Genomic DNA, 21,684 nt, shown 5'->3' with positions numbered 1-21,684 from the left:
GTGGACGAAGCGTGCCACAGGCTTGGGGTTAAGGGACGGATCAAAGGAGGAGGGATGGATGGATGAAGTAAGGGAGGGGGAGATGGGGTCTCCAGTCTCCATTAGTGCTGGCTTAGTTATTCATTAGAGCGCCGGTGTGTAATCCCCTCATACGCATCTATTCCACAGGGAGCTGAAGGGGGGACAAGGGTGTGTGTGGTGGAAGGGGTGTGCTACTGAGGGTCTCCCCAGATACCGGCCACAGCATATGGGACCCGGCGTTAATGACGGCACACGTCCCTCCCCCCTCCGCCTCAGGTTAGTCACGCCCCGGAGGGCACGAAAGGTCTTCTGTTGTGGAGGGGGAGGCACCGCCAATGTGATTAAAACCGTGTTCGGGTGACAATTAACGGCCCTTCAAGTCCCCGTGCCAGAAGGCCCGAGGGCTCAAGGGATAGCAGAGGGGCGTGGGCCGTTTGGATAGGCTGGTCGGATCGAGGTTGGTTCAGGTGGCACCTTCAGTCTTAATGCCTCCCTCCCCTTTCCACATCCTTTTTTTCTGAATAAATCATGTGCACATTCTGACCCACCCCTTCTCGATGTCTCCACCAACATTACACCTTCTGTCAGATCGGGGATTTTATTTCCCTTCATTGACGGTTTACTCAATTCCCCCCCCTGACTGTCTACCCGCGCCCATCTTTTTTTAAATGATTAAAGCCAGTTCCCCCTTGTTGGAAAAGGATGCATGGATAAGGGTAAAGGGAAATAAAGCGCTGCTGATGAGTGATTAGGATGGGAAAAGATGTAGATAGAGGTAGAGCCAAGCAAGGATTGATTAAAAACAATACATATTTACAGTCAGTGATTGGTATCTCTACTGAGAGACAAAGATGGAGACGGCAGTATACAAAGAGAATATCTGTAGACTGTAATGGAGAGACAGATAGGGAGGGGAGGCAGAGAGAGGGAAAAGAGAGACTGGAGACAAGAAGCAACCAGTCAACGCTGTGACCCCTTATGTTTTGTTAAGGTGGCAACTCCTCCCACTCTCTGGCCCTTAACCCCAAAGCAATTGGCACGTGGCCCTTCCCCCTCCTCCCCCTCCTCTAGCCCCAGTCCCAGTGGTCCCACTGGAGGCAATCACTGGTGGGACAGGATGGAGACAGCTGGTCCACACACACATGCACACACCAGCTACAACCCCCTGTCCCCTGGGTTTGCAGGGGCCAGAACGAACATTTGTTTGTGCAGTGTTCCATTTCAGCCAGCTTGCAGAGGCAGGGGCCAAATAGACCCAGACATTTAAGGAGAAGAATACTAACAGAGAGAGCAAGATGGATAGAGAGAGGGAGAGGTTGTCATTGAGAGGGCAAAATGAAGGTAAAAGCAGGAGAGTCATTGTGGCCTAGTTAAAACACCGGCTTGATGCAGTGGCTTAGGCCCCCTATTGCTCAACATGTTTTATATATATACACACACATATATAGACCTCCACCTCGATCATCTTTCACGCAATTATGCATATACACGCAAAATGAGCATATCAGTGAATGTATGTGTGTATGTGTGTATTGTATGTGTATATGTATGTATATGCATAATTGCGTGAAAGATGATCCCGAGGTGGAGGTCTATGTATCTTTGATGCAAACTTTTCTTATTTCTTAGTGTGGAATAATTTGCTCTTGTTATTCATATCCAGCTCCTTTGTCCTGTAAATACAGAACCCTTATGACAGATACCTTACAATTACTGCCCTTGTCCAGTTTAGATTTTCATCCTTCTGAGGTGCTATTGATTCAGTCTTTATCCATTTGTTTTGCCCTTTTGAGAAGACAAAAGGCACGAAATGGGAGAGAACATTTTTGAACCAAGTAAAATTGATAAACATTGATTTAATTTTGCCACAGTATGCCTTGCTGATTTCAATAGGTTTCAATAGGCCTTGTTTTTAGTCAGAACAGAGTTAGTTCAACCAATGATGCGCAGAAGCTACTGAAGTGGAGTGGACTTTGGACAGCAGTAATTCAGCTTTAAAAGGTCATACCTTATATGTTATATTCTTATAATTAGTTTTTTTTAAATGAACACCTTTTTTTATGCCTTTTCGTAATATCCAATTGGTAGTTACAGTCTTCTCTCATTGCTGCAACTCCCGTATGGACTCGGGAGAGGTGAAGGTCGAGAGCCGTGCATCCTCCGAAACACGACCCTGCCAAGCCGCACTGCTTCTTGACACAACGCTCACTTAACCCAGAAGCCAGCCGCACCAATGTGTCGGAGGAAACACCGTACACCTGGCAACCGTGTCAGAGTGCAATGCGCCCGGCCCGCCACAGGAGTCACTAGAGCGCGATGAGACAAGGGACAACCCGGCCGGCCAAACCCTCCCTTAACCCGGACGACTCTGGGCCAATTGTGCACCGCCTCATGTGTCTCCCGGTTGCGGCCAGCTGCAATACAGCCTGGGATCGAACCAGGATCTGTAGTAACGCATCTAGCACTGCGATGCAGTGCCTCAGACTGCTGCACCACTCGGGAGGCCCCCATATATTATACTCCCCCATATATTATAGCTTTTCCAAAGCTCAAAGGGCTTATATTTTCTTGTGAACTCAAATGTAACATCATCCAACGTTTTTAGTCTGTTTGAGTGGTAGTCCATGGTCATGAGCTGGAATAGTGTGTCATATCTGCTAGAAGTTTGGAGCAATGTTGTCTTTATCTACAGTGAGCGTTCATTAAATGGTCTGTCTGCTTTGTCTGTGTATGAGAGAGAGCGAGAGATATTTTGTGTGTGTGTGTGTGCAGGCCCTTCGCTGACTCAGCAATCAATGGAGTAAGATATGCGATGTGAGGCGCATCGTAAACGCGGGCCGGGGAAGGAAGGATGGTGTCTGGCACCTCTCCAGCATGGGGAATCGACAGACAAGGAACAAAGCACTCTGGAAAAGGAGACAAGCTCTATGCTTGTAAAAAGTCATTCGTAGAAACAGGGTCTATCAGTCGCGAGTCTCCGCTCAGCAAACAAATACTAGTGGTTTGAAACTGGAGTCAGTGAGCCAGGTAAACACTGCTTGAAATGTGTTGGTGAGGAAAGGTGGAGAACAGGGAGGGAGGGAGGGGGAGAGTCTATAGAAGACACTGACGGTGAGAAGACACTGTGTGCTACAGCATGGTAGCATGTGTCGCATCACCTGTCATTCACACTTCTACCCCTGCTTCGAACTGTGAAGGTGGGGTGTGTGTGTGTGTGCGCGTGTCTGTGTGTGAGTGAAAGCGTGTGTGTTTTACTAACACAGATGTTTATTCTCTACGAGATAGGAATGCAAGCTAATGAAGATATACATGAGTGCAGCAATTATATTTAATGAGCGCACGCCACTTGTGCATTGCGGTTTTACCGAGGTGGCATAAGAGATGTGCAGGGGCCTCAAGCCTGTTTCGCCAAACGATGCTGTTGCGGTTGTCATAGCATTATTAATCGATCAGCTTATTTTTGTTAATTTGTTTCGCCCGCGATGCGTCGACAGGGGGGAGCCGTCTGCGTGGGAGCGTGAGAGACGAGAAAGCTAATTATAACACAAGTGGCGAGGAAAGACAAGGCGGAGAAGGAACAGACGAGTGGCAACACCACAGCAACTCTACTTTTCCCTTAGTCATGTCGGGCTACTGGCCCGTGGCAGCTTGTTCCTTTGTCCAGGCTCTCGTTAATGAGCGGGGATATGGGACAAGAGCCGTCACTGTGTTAATCCGCTTCAGGAGCTTTGAAAAAAAGCCTTCTCTGCAGGGAAATGTGCTGTACCACCGAGTCTGCAGCAGCAGCTGCACGAACACAGCCATTGACATTTGTCTCAAGCCCAGGTGGGGGCAAAGACCGATAGATGATATGGAGAGAGAATTCATTGGTACAGGGATGAACTGTGCCCCGGTGGCCAAAACTGTATGGATGTTGTCTCCAATATGGATGTTGTCATGGTTGTAGTCTGGTTATCAAACCAGATAACGTAAAAAGATATGACGTCTTTCCCTGTTGTCAGAAACAATAAGGTGACCTGGTGTAACAGAGACAATTTGGTTGTCATCTGGTAATGTCTTCTCAACCAGAAAATTATGTCAATACATCATGTGCCAGATTGTGCCTGCTGGATGCAAAATAGCTTGAGGCTGAGCTGGTTATCAAAGCCCATCAAGCTGAAATTCTTCCACCAAACATTGTGTCGCTTTGTGCCCAGATAAACAATGTAGCCCTGAGGGGGCATCGAATGGGCATTTATGGAGTAAATAGCACGTGTACAGTGCATTCGGAAAGTTTTCAGACCCTTTGACTTTTTCCACTTTGTTACTTTACAGCCTTATTCTAAAATTGATTAAATTGTTTTTTCCCCCCTCAATCTATACACAACGCCCCATAATGACAAAGCAAAAACAAATGTATTAAAAATAATAAACTGAAATATCACATTTTACATAAGAATTCACACTCTTTACTCAGTACTATGAACTATCTTTGGCAGCAATTACAGCCTCAAGGTTTTCTTTTGGTATGACGTTACAAGCTTGGCACACCTGTATTTGGGGAGTTTCTCCCATTTTTCTCTGCAGATCCTCTCAAGCTCTGTCAGGTTGGATGGGGAGCATTGCTGCACAGCTATTTTCAGGTCTCTCCAGAGATGTTAGATCGGGTTCAAGTCCGGGTTCTGACTGGGCCACTCAAGGACATTCAGAGACTTGTCCAGAAGCCACTGCTGCATTGTCTTGGCTGTGTGCTTTGGGTCGTTGTCCTGTTGGAAGGTGAACCTTCGCCCCAGTCCGAGTGCTCTGGAGCAGATTTTCATCAAGGATGTCTCTGTACTTTGCTCTGTTAATCTTTCCCCCGATTCTGACTCGTCTCCCAGTCCCTGCACCTGAAAAACATCCCCACAGCATGATGCTGCCACCACCATGCTTCATCATAAGGATGGTGCCAGGTTTCCTACAGACTTGGCATTCAGGCCTAGTAGTTTGTGTCATCAGACCAGAGAATCTTACTTCCATGGTCTGAGAGTCCTTTAGGTGCCTTTTGGCAAACTCGAAGTGGGTTGTCATGTGCCTTTTACTGAGGAGTGGCTTCCGTCTGGCATATCTTCCATAAAGGCCTGATTGGTGGAGTGCTGCGGAGATGGTTTTCCTTCTGGAAGGTTCTCCCATCTCCACAGAGGAACTCCAAAGCTCTGTCAGAGTGACGATCGGGTTCTTGGGCACTTCCCTGACCAAGGCCCTCCTCCCCTGATTGCTCAGTTCGGCCAGGCGGCCAGGTCTAGGAAGAGTCTTTGTGGTTCCAAACTTCTTCCATTTAAGAATGATGGTGGCCACTGTGTTCTTGTTGACCTTCTGTGCTGTAGAAATGTTTTGGTACCCTTCCCCAGATCTGTGCGTTGACACAATGCTGTCTCGGAGCTCTACAGACAATTCCTTCGATCTCATGGCTTGGTTGTTGCTCTGACATGCACTGTCAACTGTGGGACCTTTATATATACAGGTGTGTGCCTTTCCAAATATGCCAAATCAGTTAAATTTACCACAGGTGGACTCCAATCAAGTTCCAGAAATATCTCAAGGATGATCAATGGAAACAGGATGCACCTGAGCTCAATTTCGAGTCATAGCAAAAGGCCTGAATAAAAAAAAAATGTCTACATTTGAAAACATTTCTAAAAACCTGTTTTCCCTTTGTCATTTTGGGGTATTGTGTGTAGATTGTTTATTTAATCACTTTTAGAATAAGGCTGTAACGTAACAAAATGTAGAAAAAGGGAAGGGTTCTGAATACTTTCCAAATGCACTGTATGTAGAGATATTGACATACAGTATATGATAACATGTCCCCTCTTGCCCTCCAATCCTGTCCCACCAAAACCTCAAACACAATGAATGCAGAGAGAGCGACTGACTACCTTTTCAGTTCTTTCACATCAGCAGCACAGATGAAAGGATAAAGTCAAGGAGAGTTAGGTACTTTAGATTGTTGAGTTACACACTAGTTCTTTCCTTCCCCGCTGGCTCATCTCAGACTATTCCAGAAAAATCAATCCCTCGACCTTGTTAAACCACTTGTTAAATGTGTGGGCGTTGTGGTGATCAGAATGGTGCAGGAAGTATTCAGATAAATAATATTGGTAATTACTAGCATGAATTATTGATCTATGTAGCAGTGGTTGAAATGTCCCTTCAACATTTCCTTGGTAGTTTACAACCCACCTCTCCAAGCACCACCAATGCAGCCCGAATGGCTCCCAGATAGATAGTTGTTGTTCCAAACACATCATAATGATGTATTGTACAGTGAATCTCTCCAATCTGCATCAATCCTATTTCAGAGGTAACCCGTGGGAGTAGCCTTATGCTAATGCAGATTTGAGGCCATGTCGTCATGGTTACACGTCAGCTTGCTACAGGTTATAAACGCAGATGCTTCTAGAGTACAGCTACTCTAGTAAGTTAGAATCAACTATGTTAGCTCATGCTTGCAAAATGTGTATGTTTTGGATATAAAATGATTAGATTTGTACTAATAATAGTGGCTTTTCTTCAGCCAGTAAGTACACATTTGAGGAACGTAGTTTTACTGGACGTGAAAGGCAGCACCTTCCACCTTGGTAAAGAACGGTTTTGAACTCTACATTTCCCTCATGGTTTTGTTTGCATGTTCATATCATTTGCTATGATGGGAGAGAAAATAGCTCTTGATGCAACTGACTTTCCAATGTGCCTGGATCTCTCGCTCTCAACTCTGTTGTATAATCATGCAATCCATTGATGGGTTTATATTAAGCAAGTCTGCGTATTTATGACACAGGACTATTTAAATGTTTGGGAAATTGGGAAAATCAATCATCTTTATCGTGGAAAATGTTTTGGAAGCAAATTACAACTTCATATATTGCAGATCAGCAATGCAAGTAGTCCATGGTAGAGCAAGTCATTTAACCATGTCTTTTTATAGCCCTGGCAACAAGCATTGCTATATTTTGCTAGGTTTATTTTGCTTTATTATATGCATGGTTGTAGAAGTGTAGTAGCTCACTTTCTTATGATCAAAACGACTAAAAGGGTTCAAAAAGCATTTGGATGCATACCACACAAATCAATTATGGACGCACAATTCTGTATGTCATCCTTCATATAAGGTGTATTCCATAATAGGCATTTATGTCACTTGGCTCCTCACTATTATAAGGACGCTTGAGCAAATACATTTTTTTTTTTTTTTTGACTTGAATAAAGTTTATTTTAATATTTAAAGTATTTTGTCTCGATCTCAAAGAATGAACATATTAATCTTGATATTAATCAAAAACACTGTTGGTCCCTATACTCTTCCGTGTAAAACAGGAGCAGTGTTTGTGATGAGGAAATAATCAGGGATTGATTACAGTGGTTGAAATGAATGTAGGTCGAATGCAAATTTGCAGGAACAAGTTGACCTCGAGCTTCAAATGTATATTTCAACAGAAGTTTAATTAAATGACATTTATTTAATTAGCAATCTGTTAATTAGCCTATTTTTGGGAGACAGAGAAGAAGGCAGACAGAGAAGAAGGCAGACATAAACATAGAGGGAGAGATTAGTTTGTGAGGTTTCTGTGAGAAAGACAAAGGGGATCGATATTGTGGAGGAGAGGATTGGATTGGACAGGGGAAGATAATCTCACAACAACACCAACTTTACAGGATGACTATCTCTAGCTAGAGAGAGGGTGATAGCATTGGGGGTTATTCAGACATTCCATTAGGAGAACAATCCCCAAGGAAATGTTATTCAATGCCTAAATAAATGGTTAAAATCAGCGTTGGGTCCCATTTTAAAGTTCCATTTCTTTTAAATCTGGATTTCTCCATTCTTGAAATGGAATTGATCCCAGTCCCGGCAACTATCATATGTTAATTCACAACCTTTGGGAAGTTGCTTCCTAAGATTCTTCATGATCTCCACCAAAGTAATGTAAGGATACTCTTACAGCAGTGCTAGATATTATGCCAAAGCTAAGGGTAAGAGGTTAAAGGGTAGTTCAAGTTCATTATAACATTTGAAGGTATCGGAATACATACAAATTGCAGGGTAATTGCAGAGGAAACAGCTTTTTACACCAAAGTAACTGAATATAAGAGAAACATACCAGATATGGGGACTAGACTGTGTGGCAGCACGTGGGGATGTGTGCTGCCACAGACCAGAGGGATATCCTATGAAGTAAGCTAGATCTACAAGGGTTTTCTAACGCTTAACAGCTTCTGTTAGCGTCACATTCCAGCTCAGGCTTTATCCGTACTATGATGGTGGATATTGCTCATCCGCCTGCCGCTTACTCGAGCAGGCTTGTAAACTGAGCGTGCATGTCGCACATGGCTCGTCGGAACGCCAAACTCTTCATTGAAACGATGCTGAACCATTAATCCATGGGTGAGTCAGTCCTACATTTTCATTTGTGATGAAATCAAAATGAAAGAAAAGTTCTTACAAATTCAGCAGCATTACTAAATGTGATATTTCAACAACAACAAAAAGTTGACAAAAAATACCATTTGATTACTAAGTTATTTAATCAGTCGTCCTCAAATTAAGGGATGATGACGCAATCTTTGCAAAAGGGAGGGAATCTGAATTCATTGGCCCTCAACGCGCAGCTCAGTCATTTCATTCAGGGTAAGTGGAGTTAGCCTGCCCCGGAGCAGGTTCGTTCTGAAGGATTCATTGCCATAGACATTTACCTGGCTGAAAGGTGAGCCACTTTCGTATGACCGGTTATCCTGAGTTGAACTCAGAGTTGACCAAAGTTACCTCACTAACTCCTAAAACCTGCTTCGTAGGATAACCCTCTCAGCTAGGCTAAGATTCTAGTACAGAGACATGTGAGACGATAATGGTATGGTGGCTAATTGAGCTGCCAGCCACACCCTTAAAGAGTTCACGAGTCAGCTGTGTACACTTACAAGCCAACAGGCATGTTCCAGGCTGACTACATGACTTAAGGTGCTGGCGAGGGCGTGGATATGATGACGCTACCCCCTCACCTCACTCCAACAGAAAGGGGGTTCAACCACAGGGGGTTGGTGGCACCTTATTTGGGGAGAACAGGCTTGAAGTAATGGCTGGAGTGGAGTAGGTGGAATGGTGTCAAATACATCAAACACGTGGTTTGATGCCATTCCATTTGCTCCGTTCCAGTCATTATTATGAGCCATCCTCTCATCAGCAGACTCCACTGGGATCAACACTCATCAATATCTCTGTTTTTGGTGTGTTCAGTGACGGGTCTTTTTCCTTACACTGAAACACTTTCCTCATTAACTGATTAACTTTACATTGGTTAAAGAACCTGGCTTGTCTAGTTTGCCAGTAAAATGTGTGCTGATAGAAAATACTGCAGTGGAGTAATAGCGCCCTTTTCACTTCTGCATAAAACAAAGGGAACCTGCATACTGTATCAATAGCCTGAGTAAATGTACACTACAACCGCAAATATACAAAGATGGCAAAATAATTTGATGTGAAGTCAACCAGAGACTTTATGCCCCTTCCCAAAAGGAAATGAAGTCAGAACTCCAAATTGGATTGCCAGACATATTTTTCTGGCCGCATATGAATCTATTTGTGAATTGACTTCCTGATGTGAAGAAGTAGCGAGGGAGTGATGATGAACATGTCACTGTGAGTGTGTAGGCCCTGCGTCCCCTGGCAGCTGCAGACTGGGGACCCAACAGTCATCCACGATCAGCCATGTTAAGCTAATTGAGACGCAATGGCTTAATTATTAACCCAAAAAGCTAATTTCACTGAATGTTTAAAGGCATAGTTTACCCAAATGATCAATTTGGTTGGTAAACGCTCAAGTTAGCGGCTAGTGACAGTGGCTACGTTAACATACCGGAAGGTGGAATGGTGGATTGCGCTCTGTCCTTTTCCACAGAATAACAAAGTGAGGAAACAAATATGGAATTTTGTAATTGGGATGAAGGATAGTAATAAATAGGAGTTTCACAACCGTCTTTGGTTCGAAAGGTGGCCGACCCTGGTCAGTGATCTCTTGAACCGACATTTGACAAAGCTCCTTGTTCAGATGGATTTATTATTATTTTTTTTTATTTGCATGCCAGGAAAAAAAACACTGTTTGCGTATACATCGAAGAATCAGATATGCAGCGCTGAAAGGCACATTTAATTTGAAAAGGATTAGAGGTAAATGGCAGGGGAGTGAAGAGAGGAAGTTTCCTAAACTGGAACTCGACACAGCTTAGTCTTGATCCGCCATTTAGAGCAGGTTAAGCCTCGTTGTCATCCCCCTCATGAATAATTTGCTATTCTCGATGCCGTTGTCGAAAAGGAAGTTTGGAGTCAAAGTCCTCTGAGATTTAAGACAAAGGCAGAATTAGCTCATAGATCTGACACCAAGACACTCGACAATTAGGGAAACGTTATTCAGCTGAGTATTCAGCTTTTTAAAGCCATGGAAATAAAGGCATCCCTCTGGGCAAAAATGTGTTGAATCAACATTGTTTTGACGTCATTTCAACCCCAAAAAATCTATGTGATGACGTTGAAGCAATGTGCGAAACTAATTACATTTGCTAAAAGTCAACAACGTAGGGGTATTTTTGTATTTTTTTCACTCAATTTTTAACCTAAATCTGAAGACATGGTGAAATATTTAGTTGATTTCATGTTGAATTCATGTTAGTTGTTAACTCAACCAAATGTAAATCAAAACTAGATGTTGAACTGACATCTGTGCCCAGTGGGATTGGTTCTTTGAAAAGTGTGTTATGCGCAATTGCAGGCTTAAGGGCACTTGCGTGGTGACCTGTATGTACTGGAGAAACAAACTCATTATTCTGTGTCACATTTTTTACATGCAGTCAACATGCTTTCCTCTGGAAAGCTCAACCCTTCCAGACCCTAGAGAGATTAACCCATCCATCTCAGTATCTTATTATCCACCATTATGGGCCCTCTGACCTTTGTGGCTTCCATGCCTCCTCAGCAGGAATGGAATGGGACCAGAAAAATTGGCCTAGGCATTTTTAACACACCAGCTCATTTTTTCTTTCTAGTCCCCACACACCGTCCAGGCCCCTTGGGTGAAAGATGAACCACACTGGCCCATTATTTGCTTCTTTCTTTCTTTTTTATTGAACCTTTATTTATCTAGGCAAGTCAGTTCAGAACAAATTCTTATTTGCAATGACGGCCTGGCAAAAGGCTTCCTTTTGGGGGCTTGGATTAAACATTGAAAATAAATATAGGATAAAACACACATCATGATAAGAGATAGACCTAATAAAACAACACAGCACGGTAGCAACACAACATGACAATAACATGGTAGCAACACAACATGGCAGCAGCACAACATGGTACAGCACAAAACATAGTACAAACATTATTGGGCACAGACAACAGCACAAAGGGCAAGAAGGTAGAGACAACAATACATCCCGCGAAGCAGCCACAAGTGTCAGTAAGAGTGTCCATGATTGAGTCTTTGAATGAAGAGATGGAGATAAAATGGTCCAGTTTGAGTGTTTGTTGCAGCTCGTTCCAGTCGCTAGCTTCAGCGAACTGAAAAGAGAAGTGAGCCAGGGATGTGTGTGCTTTGGGGACCTTTAACAGAATATGACTGGCAGAACGGGTGTTGTATGTGGAGGATGAGGGCTGTAGTTGGTATCTCAGATAGGGAGGAATGAGGCCTAAGAGGGTTTTATAAATAAGCATCAACCAGTGGATCTTGCGACGGCTATACAGAGATGACCAGTTTACAGAGGAGTATAGAGTCATGTGATGTGTCCTATAAGGAGAATGGGTGGCAAATCTGATGGCCGAATGGTAAAGAACATGTAGCCACTCGAGAGCACCCTTACCCACCAATCTATAAATTACGTGTCTGTAATCTAGCATGGGTAGGATGGTCATCTGAATCAGGTTTAGTTTGGCAGCTGTGGTGAAAGAGGAGCATTTACGATAGAGGAAACCAAGTCTAGATTTAACCTTAGCCTGTAGCTTTGATATGTGCTGAGAGAAAGACAGTGTCCCGTCGAGCCATACTCCCAAGTACTTACATGTGGAGACTACCTCAAGCTCTAAACCCTCAGAGGTAGTAATAACACCTGTGGGAGGTGGGGCATTCTTCTTACCAAACCACATGACCTTTGTTTTGGAGGTGTTCAGAACAAGGTTCGGGGTAGAGAAAGCTTGTTGGACACTAAGAAAGCTTTGTTGTAGAGCGTTTAACACAAAATCCGGGAAGGGGCCAGCTGAGCATAAGACTGTATCATCTGTATCTTCTAAGCACCACACCGACCAGGCCCATTGGGCTCAAGATTAACCAGCCCATCTGACAGGGTTAAACCGTGCTTCCAAAATGTCTGAAATTGCCCTATGGCTAGTTCGTCTCTGCTCCTCAGAGTAGGAAGAACATGTCCACTTTTCCCTCTGTAAAGGAAGCTAAATAGAGAGGTCTGGGCAAGGGCCCACTCCTTTTCATTTCAAAGACGACATGGTTCATTGTCACATGAATAAAACAGGCTCTACAAAAGTTAGCGTCTTTTGACTGCGCCTGCAGAGGCTTCGATTATGTGCGGCGCCAATGTGACTTTCTCTTTAATTGCCTCTATTGCTTTCAGTTGATTTATCTTTGCCTGAATGTCTGAAAGTGAGATGACTGAAAGAGGTCTGGGTTTGAACAGGTAACTCATAGGCTGCTTGTGAATTGGCAACATAAAATCGAATACTTTGTCCATTTGATTAGAATGAAAATTTACCTAATGCCTTTTCCCTAAGCCCGACACACACACACACAAAAACACACAGACATGTTTAGAGGCACAGGCTGAGCCATGGTGCAGTGCCCCTAGATGGAGTTATTTTTGGAGTTGCCTTACTCAAGGATAGTGGTAGTAATGATCTGACACTGGAAGCCCTCCGGTAGCCAGTCATCACTTCTTCATCACATGATGCCTTCCTTTGGGCTACCTTTCACCCCAAAATGTAAAAAACTGGCTTATTGCATACAATGTTCTCTTTCTATCAGAAAGGAGAAACCCATCTCTTTTCTAAACCCACCTCATCTCTTCCCTTGGCTTGTATTGATTTAGAAATCGCAACAAAAACATTGCACTTTGTTGCTAATCAAACTGCATTATTTATGTTGCGGCATTAATTATTTATTATTGTGGTTCAATACGGCACCACAGAACGCCTGAGCCAATATTGTCTTGGAAATCCATTTTAATCACACTATGCAAATGAAGATCGGTGTAAATATCACAATTACCTTACCTTACAATTTCCATTGACCATGTCAAAAAAATGTGCAGGTGCCTGTAGTCTCTTAACATAATATATTTAGCATGCTATTGTAAGTTTACTCATGTATTTTTTAAAGAATCGCCTAATAGCAGGAACGGCACCATCTAGTGGTCAGAACCTGGTAATATCAGGATGTAGGATGGGACATAAACCCAACAACTTAAATGACATTTCTCTGAACAGGAAAAATACATTAGATATGTCACAGTCGTCATAGTGAGGAGACCAAGGCGAGCATGATATGAATACATCTTCTTTAACGAAGAACACTAAATAAAATGAACGTGAAGCTAATACAACGAGTGCTGACATGCAACTACACATAGACAATAAACCAAAAAGGAAAATGGCAAACTAAATAGGATCCCCAATCAGACACAACGATAAACAGCTGCCTCTTATTGGGGACCAATTCAGGCCACCATAGACCTACATTTACCTAGACATACCAAAATCCCATAGATATACAAAAATACTAGACAAGACAAAAACACACATACCCACCCTCATCACACCCTGTCCTGACCAAAATAATACAGAAAACATAGATAACTAAGGTGAGGGCGTGACAACATAGGATGTTTGGCGTGGAGTACGGAGGGGCCGAGGATACCTTTTTGACATTTTCTTTGGATTTCTCATGTTACTCATTGTTAGAAAAAAGTTTGGTCCAAACTAATATCATTATTGAATAGTATTATTATATTATTGAGTCCTATATATTAAAATGGCCAATTTGGGTGCAATCAATTTGCTTAATTTCTCTGAGATCAAGTTATATTTCAACCAAGTAATGTTTCTGGAATGCTTATTTTATCTATTTCTAGCCACAGAAACGATTTCAGAATAATCTGAGATGGAGGGTGTCATGGCTTGCTGAAATGACATGGAATGACACAGGATAATTATTTATTCAGTGAATACATTTTCACTTGGTCTCTGTATTGGAGTCATGGTCTTGTCAACGTAACCCAGATACATTGTTTGGTAACATTTTACATTTTAGTAATTTACTTTGGAAGTACATTGAAATGGTGTTAAGCAGTTTTTGCTATTTCACAGGTGGAATAAGGGACAGTCCATCATTCCTCTTGTGTAATTACAAAAAACACTCCCCTCCATTAATATGCAGTTATAATGTAGTTACCAAATACTATGTAACAACATGGTATTAACATGTTGTGACTAGTGTAATTAGTGTTATCAAACTGGAGCAACTTAATGTAAAGTGTTACCCATAGTTCCCACTTACATTGGTTGTGGGCCCGCCAATAGGATTTAGGCTAGAGGAAGAAGAGGTGTGGGTAAATCTGGCTTTAGCGAGAGGCGAAACGGGGTGAAGATGAATGAAGAGGGATCAAAGGAGTGATAGAGGAAATGGAACTAGAGCAAGATGAAAATTGATGGAAAGAGACAGACAGCAGGGAAGGAAAGGAGAGGAGGTAAAAAGGGAATGTGAGTGAGTGATGGAGAGAAGGAGACGGGGGGGGGCAAGAATTGGAGAGAACAGAGGAAGTGATATTGGAGAGGTGGGTAGTTATTGGGGGAATAGAGAATGTGGCAGAGATTTTGAGAAAAAAAGGAGGGAGAGATGAATGGATAAAAGTTTCTGTGAAACTAAACCCTGCCAATGGATGTGTGTGCGTGTTGTAACACTATTAGAACTACTGATGTCACCACAAGGTGGATATACCGTCAGACGCCACACTCCCGTCACCCCAAACACATCTCCTCTCGCCCACTGTGATTGGCTAAGAGATAGCGGCTAGCGTCATAGGATTATGCGGTACTGGGGTGTGATGTGAAGGGAGGGCTGGGCAGGCCTCGTAAGACACCGCTCCCTTCCAGACCCACTCCCCCTGTATTTCATCTGAGGTCATAGCTGAATGCTGTGCGTCTTTCGTGCCATCCTTTGGCTGACGTCCTTGGCACCCGAGGCGATGTTAGTGCTCGTCGCCAAAAGACTCACAGCACAGCTCTGCCACACACAAGCGTCTGTCAGGATTTTTACTCCCGTCTTTTATCTTTTGTGCGTCACTGCCTCTCACTCACAGATCAGCGAGTGAAAGAGCACAATGATTCTTTTTGAACAGCTGCACAGTGCACTACAGCAATACACGACCTCAACTGCACTGTATGTGTGCGGACGGAAGTAACTAAGAGATTTAACCGCGACTGTGTATATCTTATTACACGTAAATGTATTCACTTTGTGTATGAGGAAGGAAGGGAGGCTGATTGATTCCTCCTTATGAAGTTCAGATTTATTCATATGTGTTTTTCAGTCAGCATTGACCCTCCATGCTCCCCTTGCTCATTACCATATAAAGCAGAATCCCTCTGCAGTCGAGGGAAAAGTACGAGACTGGAGTGGAAACGAGGAGCTTTGCTGTTTGCTCTGCCTTCATCTCTGTGCGGGTCACAGAGTTCGCTAAGCAAATAATCATCAGAATCATCAGAAACAGAGTACAGATGACACCCCTATCCTTCCCTGTCAAGTGACAAATTTCACCTCCAGACTAAGTTTTTTGGGATATCTTCCCCTGTCAATCATAAGACAACTGCTGCCCTCTACTATTTTAAGTGATTGTAGCAATGTGATTGCAGGGCAAAAAAAATCGATATCACTGACGTTTAGACTAACTGGTTGCCACAATATTTAGACGAAGGATGATACGATATCAGCATTCCTATTGGATGAGTTCAGGTGGTACAGCTGCTGTTTGACAATCAAAAAATGTTAGCACTACTGAACCCATCACTCATCATTATTCACGATTCATTCAGGATTATCCAAAATCATGGTAGCATCCACATTAATGTAGAAATGTTCAGAAACATATTACTTTCTTATTTACAATAAAGGTGACTCCAAAATGACACAATACATGATTTACCATTCATTTCTGTTAGGCACAAAATAATCTGAAACACAACCAAAACAAACTGCAAATACATCCAAACAGTTTGTAGAATCACAAGCTTCATGTTGTCGTTGTGTGCTACTTTAATACACATATAAGTGAATTTGTCCAAATATTTTTGGTTCCTTAAAATGGGGGGACTATGTACAAAAATGGCTGTAATTTCTAAACGGTTAACCCGATATGTATGAAAATACCCCCAAATTAGAGTACAGTGCCAAAACAACAACACTGACACTGTCGCTTCCCTAGTGGCGCAGAGGTCTAAGGCAGTGCATCACAGTGGTTGAGGTGTCACTACAGACCTGGGTTCGATCCCAGGCGTGGTTGCAGCCGGTCGTGACCGGGAGACCCATAAGGCGGCACACAATTGGCCCAGCGTCGTCCGGATTAGGGGAGGGTTTGGCCGGCTGGGATGTCCTTGTACAATCACACTCTAGGGACTCCATGTGGCGGGCCGTGCGCATGCACACTGACTTTGTTCGGCAGATGTACAGTGTTTCCTCTGACACATTGGTGCGGCTGGCTTTGGGGTTAGGCAAGCAGTGTGGCTTGGCAGGGTCGTGTTTCGGGGGACGCATTGCTCTTGACCCTTGCCTCTCCCATTCGTACGGGAGTTGCAGTGATGGGATACGATTGTAACTACCAAATTGGGAAGATAATAATAATAATTACTGTCTAAATACTTTTGGACTTCACTGTATGTGAGGGCTGTTCCATTTTCTGTAATGTAAATATCATGGACAATATCAGATTAATAAACACACTAGTCTTCCCTGATTTATTATTTTTGAAAATAATCGGTTTTCTGCTGGTTTCCTCCTCACAAATGAAAGGCTTATCAGTCTCTCTGGTTTGTTAACTTTACCAAACTTCAGCCGCATAGGACAGAAGCATGTGCCATTAGGCTTGTAGATAGTTCATCAATACAGGACTGATCTTAAGGCAATTAAATGCATTGACAATACATTCTGGATCGTCAGAGAACAATCGACATCAAAACGACCTACTATTGATTATTGACACACTATTAAGGTGACGCACTGGATGATACAGTTTGCTGTCCAGAATCGCACTTGCAAATTCCTCGTTGCTTGTCCAGTTCGTCCCCTAGACCAGGGCTTTTCAAGTCCAGTTAACCTCTTGAAACTCTAGGGGCGCAATTTCATTTTTGGATGAAAAACGTTCCCGTTTTAAACAAGATATTTTGTCACAAAAAGATGCTCGACTATGCATATAATTGATAAAATTGTTTTCTTTGGAAAGAAAACACTCTGAATTTTCCAGAACTGCAAAGATATTGTCTGTGGGTGCCTTAGAACGGGAGCTACAGGCAAAACGAAGATGAAACGGCAACCAGGAAACCAGCAGGATTTTTGAGGCTCCGTTTTCCATTGTCTCCTTATATGGCTGTGAATGCGAGAGGAATGAGCCTGCCCTTTCTGTTGTTTCCCCAAGGTGTCTGCAGCATTGTGACGTATTTGTAGGCATATCAATGGAAGATTGACCATATGAGACTACATTTTCCAGGTGTCCGCCCGGTGTCCTCCGTCGAAATTGGTGCGTCTTTTTCAGCTGCTGGTATTTTTCCATGCGATTCTGAGGGGAAAGCAGGCTTCCACGAACTGCATATCAATGAGGAGATATGTGAAAAAACACCTTGAGGAATGATTCTAAACAACGTTTGCCATGTTTCGGTCGATATTATGGAGTTAATTCGGAAAAAGTTTGACGTTTTGGTGACTGAATTTTCGGTTCCTTTCGGTAGCCAAATGTGATGTACAAAACGGAGCGATTTCTCCTACACAAAGATTCTTTCAGGAAAAACTGAACATTTGCTATGTAACTGAGAGTCTCCTCATTGAAAACATCCGAAGCTCTTCAAAGGTAAATGATTTTATTTATTTGGTTATCTGATTTTTGTGAAAATGTTGCGTGCTAAATGCTACTCAAAATGCTAAGCTAGCTTAGCATACTCTTACACAAATTAGTGATTTGCTATGGTTCAAAAGCATATTTTGAAAATCTGAGATGACAGTGTTGTTAAGAAAAGGCTAAGCTTGAGAGCAGGCGCATTATTTTCATTTTATTTGCGATTTTCAGAAATCGTTAACGTTGCGTCATGCTAATGAGCCTGAGGCTTTATTCACGATCCCGGATCCGGGATGGGGAGTAAGCACTTGAATAGTTGAATTGGGTGTGCTATCTTTGATCTTCAATAAAAATGTGTAGAGGGAAGAGGCCCAAGGACTTAAAAACTCATATTCGCTAGATCAGTGGTTCACACACTTTTTATAGTACCGTACCCCTTCAAACATTCAACCTCCAGCTGCGTACCCCCTCTAAGACCAGGGTCAGCGCACTCTCAAATGTTGTTTTTTGCCATCATTGTAAGCCTGCCACACACACACACTACATGATACATTTATTAAACATAGGAATGAGTGTGAGTTTGTCACAACCCAGCTCATGGGAAGTAACAAAGAGCTCTTATAGGACAAGGTCACAAATAATAATATAATAAGGATCAATCATTTTGCTCTTTACTTAACCACCTTACATATAAAACCTTATTTGTTAATTGAAAATTGTGAATAACTCACCAAAGGTTAATGAGAAGGGTGTGCTTGAAAGGATGCACATAAGTCTGCAATGTCGGGTTGTATTGAAGAGAGTCTCAGTCTTAAATAATTTTCCACACACAGTCTGTGCCTGTATTTAGTTTTCATGGTAGTGAGCGCCGAGAATCCACTCTCACATAGGTACGTGGTTGCAAAGGGCATCAGTGTCTTAACAGCGCGATTTGCCAAGGCGGGATACTCTGAGCGCAGCCCAATTCAGAAATCTGGCTTCTAATTAAATTCAATTTTCACAGAACCGTTTGTTGCAATTTCGATGAGGCTCTTTTGTTCAGATATCGGTAAGTGGACTGGAGGCAGGACGTGAAAGGAATAACGAATCCAGTTATTTGTGTAATTCATTTCAGGAAAGTACCTGTGTAATTGTGCACCCAACTCACTCAGGTGCTTCGCTATATCATATTTTACATTGTCCGTAAGCTTGAGTTCATTTGCACACAAAAAAATCTAATGTTGTCCTTGTTAATGCAGACAGAGAAGAGCTCCAACTTCTTAATTATAGCCTCAATTTTGTCCTGTACATTGAATATAGTTGCGGCGAGTCCCTGTAATCCTAGATTCAGATCATTCAGGCGAGAAAAAACATCACCCAAATAGGCCAGTTGTGTGAGAAACATCATGCAAGTGGTCAGACAAGTAAAAATTATGGTCTGTAAAGAAAACTTTAAATCGTCTCTAAATTCAAAAAAACATGTCAATACTTTTTCACTTGATAACCAGCCCACTTCTGTAAGCGTTACATGGTCGCTGCCCATATCATTGCATAGTGCAGAAAATACACAAGAGTTTAGGGGCCTTGCTTTAACAAAGTTAAACATTTTTACTGTAGTGTCCAGAACTGTTAGAGGAATTTAATTCCTGTATGTTCATTAACCAATTCAATTATAATAAAGCAAAACACTTAGTCCGTTTCTAAGAATTTGTAAGGTTCTTATTTGCATGAAACAGGCAAAGATCAGTTTCAAAATGAATCAATAGTGTTTGTTCCCAAGAGCTCTACTTAAAATACCATGTACATCAGTTTATATATCACACATAATGTCATAGCGTCTTAAATGTCCCTCCTCTTCTCCGACAAGGACATAGCTGCTTCAAAAGTCCATTCCAACCCACTAACGCACATACATTACACACTATATCTGGATTATCTCCTGAAGTCTCACCACAGTTTATTACCACTTAGCTGACAGTTCCAGTCCCCCCCAGATACGGAAAACCTGGAGGGGCTCTCGCTGTCTTATTTTATCTCCACAGAGTTATAGCTGGGTCGGTTCAAACATAGGTTAAGGATCCTCTTTGCTTACTTTCGGTACACACATACATTCCTTCTTCCACAATGGTTATCATTTCTAATTATCCCTTGTCCATGCTACATAACCTCTTTCTTATGAACTAACATTATTAATCAGATATAGTAAAACAGGGTAGATTTCAATTAGTTATAGTTATAGTTAAATGTATACATTGTTTAGTCATTATTCATAAAATTCATAACAAAATGTCTTTCAAGCTGTCAGACATTCCCTTGGCAGCAAGAGCCTCTCAGTGGATGCCGCAGTGTACCCAAGTAGCGTCGGGAGCAACTGCTTGCACAATCGTTACCACTCCACTATGTCTCCCTGTCATGGCTTTTGCGCCATCAGTACAGATGCCAACACATCTTGACCATCAAAGTTCATTTGATGTCACAAAGCTGTCCAGTACTTTAAAATAGCCTCTCCTGTTGTCCTGGTTTCCAGTGGTTTGCAGAAGATGATGTCTTCCTTAATTGACCCCCCATAAACGTAATGGACATATACCAGGAGCTATGCCAGGCCTGCCACGTCTGTTGACTCATCCAGCTGTAATTGCATAGAATTCACTGGCTTTTATGCTTAGCAGTAGTTGTTTTCAAAACATTTCCTGCCATGTCACTGATGCTTGTGAAACAGTGTTGTTTGATGAAGAATTTGTCTATAGTTTTTTGGGCATTTTCCCCCAGCATTGTCCCAGCCATATCCGTGGCAGCAGGAACAATTAAGTCCTTCACAATAGTATGGGGCTTGCCTGTCCTAGCCACTTGGTAGCTCACCATATAAGACGCTTCTAGCCCCTTCTTATTAATAGTATCTGTTGCTTTTATACATGTCTTACTGCTCAAAGGTCATCTTAAGTCTAGCTCAAAATTAGCATGTTTTATTTCTAAGTGTCTGCGCTAGAGTGAAGGTTTTGTCATGATGTGGCCCTCTTTGGGTATAGTGAGTGCCTTCCCCCGCTCTCCCTCTTACACCCAGGTTCTGTTATCTCAGGTCGTAAATTCCTGGAGGAGACTCTCTCCCTCATGCAGTAAAGAGAGAGGGTCTACAGTAGAACAAAAGAACTTCTTCTACATCACAGAACTTGAGAACTGAACAATGTCCATGTTTTGGAGAATGCGTAAACGGTCGGTGGAGAATCCAGCTACGACCGGTCCATTTTGTTTAATGTTTGTGACCTCATTGAGAGACATTACAGCCACGTTACCATAACTCTGTTTATACAAGAGTCTCCGTTATGAGATTTGCATCTAATTATTGTATAAAATGAATGAGTAATGGTGAAACTATTTGTGAAATGATGTAATGTGATTTTAAACTGTTTAAAACCTCTTAGAGATCGGGCTACTTTTTTCAACATTCTGTTAAAAATCGCGCAACATTTCAACGTCATGCTACTCATGCCAGGAATATAGTATATGCATTTGATTAGTATGTGTGCATAGAAAACACTCTGAAGTTTCTAGAACTGGTTCAATGGTGTCTGTGACTATAACAGA

At 42.5% G+C, this 21,684-nt stretch overlaps 1 pseudogene; it reads left to right on the top strand.

The window, feature by feature from the left end:
• LOC135516974 (phenylalanine--tRNA ligase, mitochondrial-like) overlaps positions 1-21,684 on the top strand; it is a 131,172-nt pseudogene that overhangs the window by 23,680 nt on the left and 85,808 nt on the right.

Source organism: Oncorhynchus masou, chromosome 28, assembly GCF_036934945.1.
Source record: "Oncorhynchus masou masou isolate Uvic2021 chromosome 28, UVic_Omas_1.1, whole genome shotgun sequence".
Classification (NCBI taxonomy): domain Eukaryota; kingdom Metazoa; phylum Chordata; class Actinopteri; order Salmoniformes; family Salmonidae; genus Oncorhynchus; species Oncorhynchus masou.
Note: the sequence above shows the minus strand (reverse complement) of the source record. Positions and strands in the feature narration are given on the sequence as shown.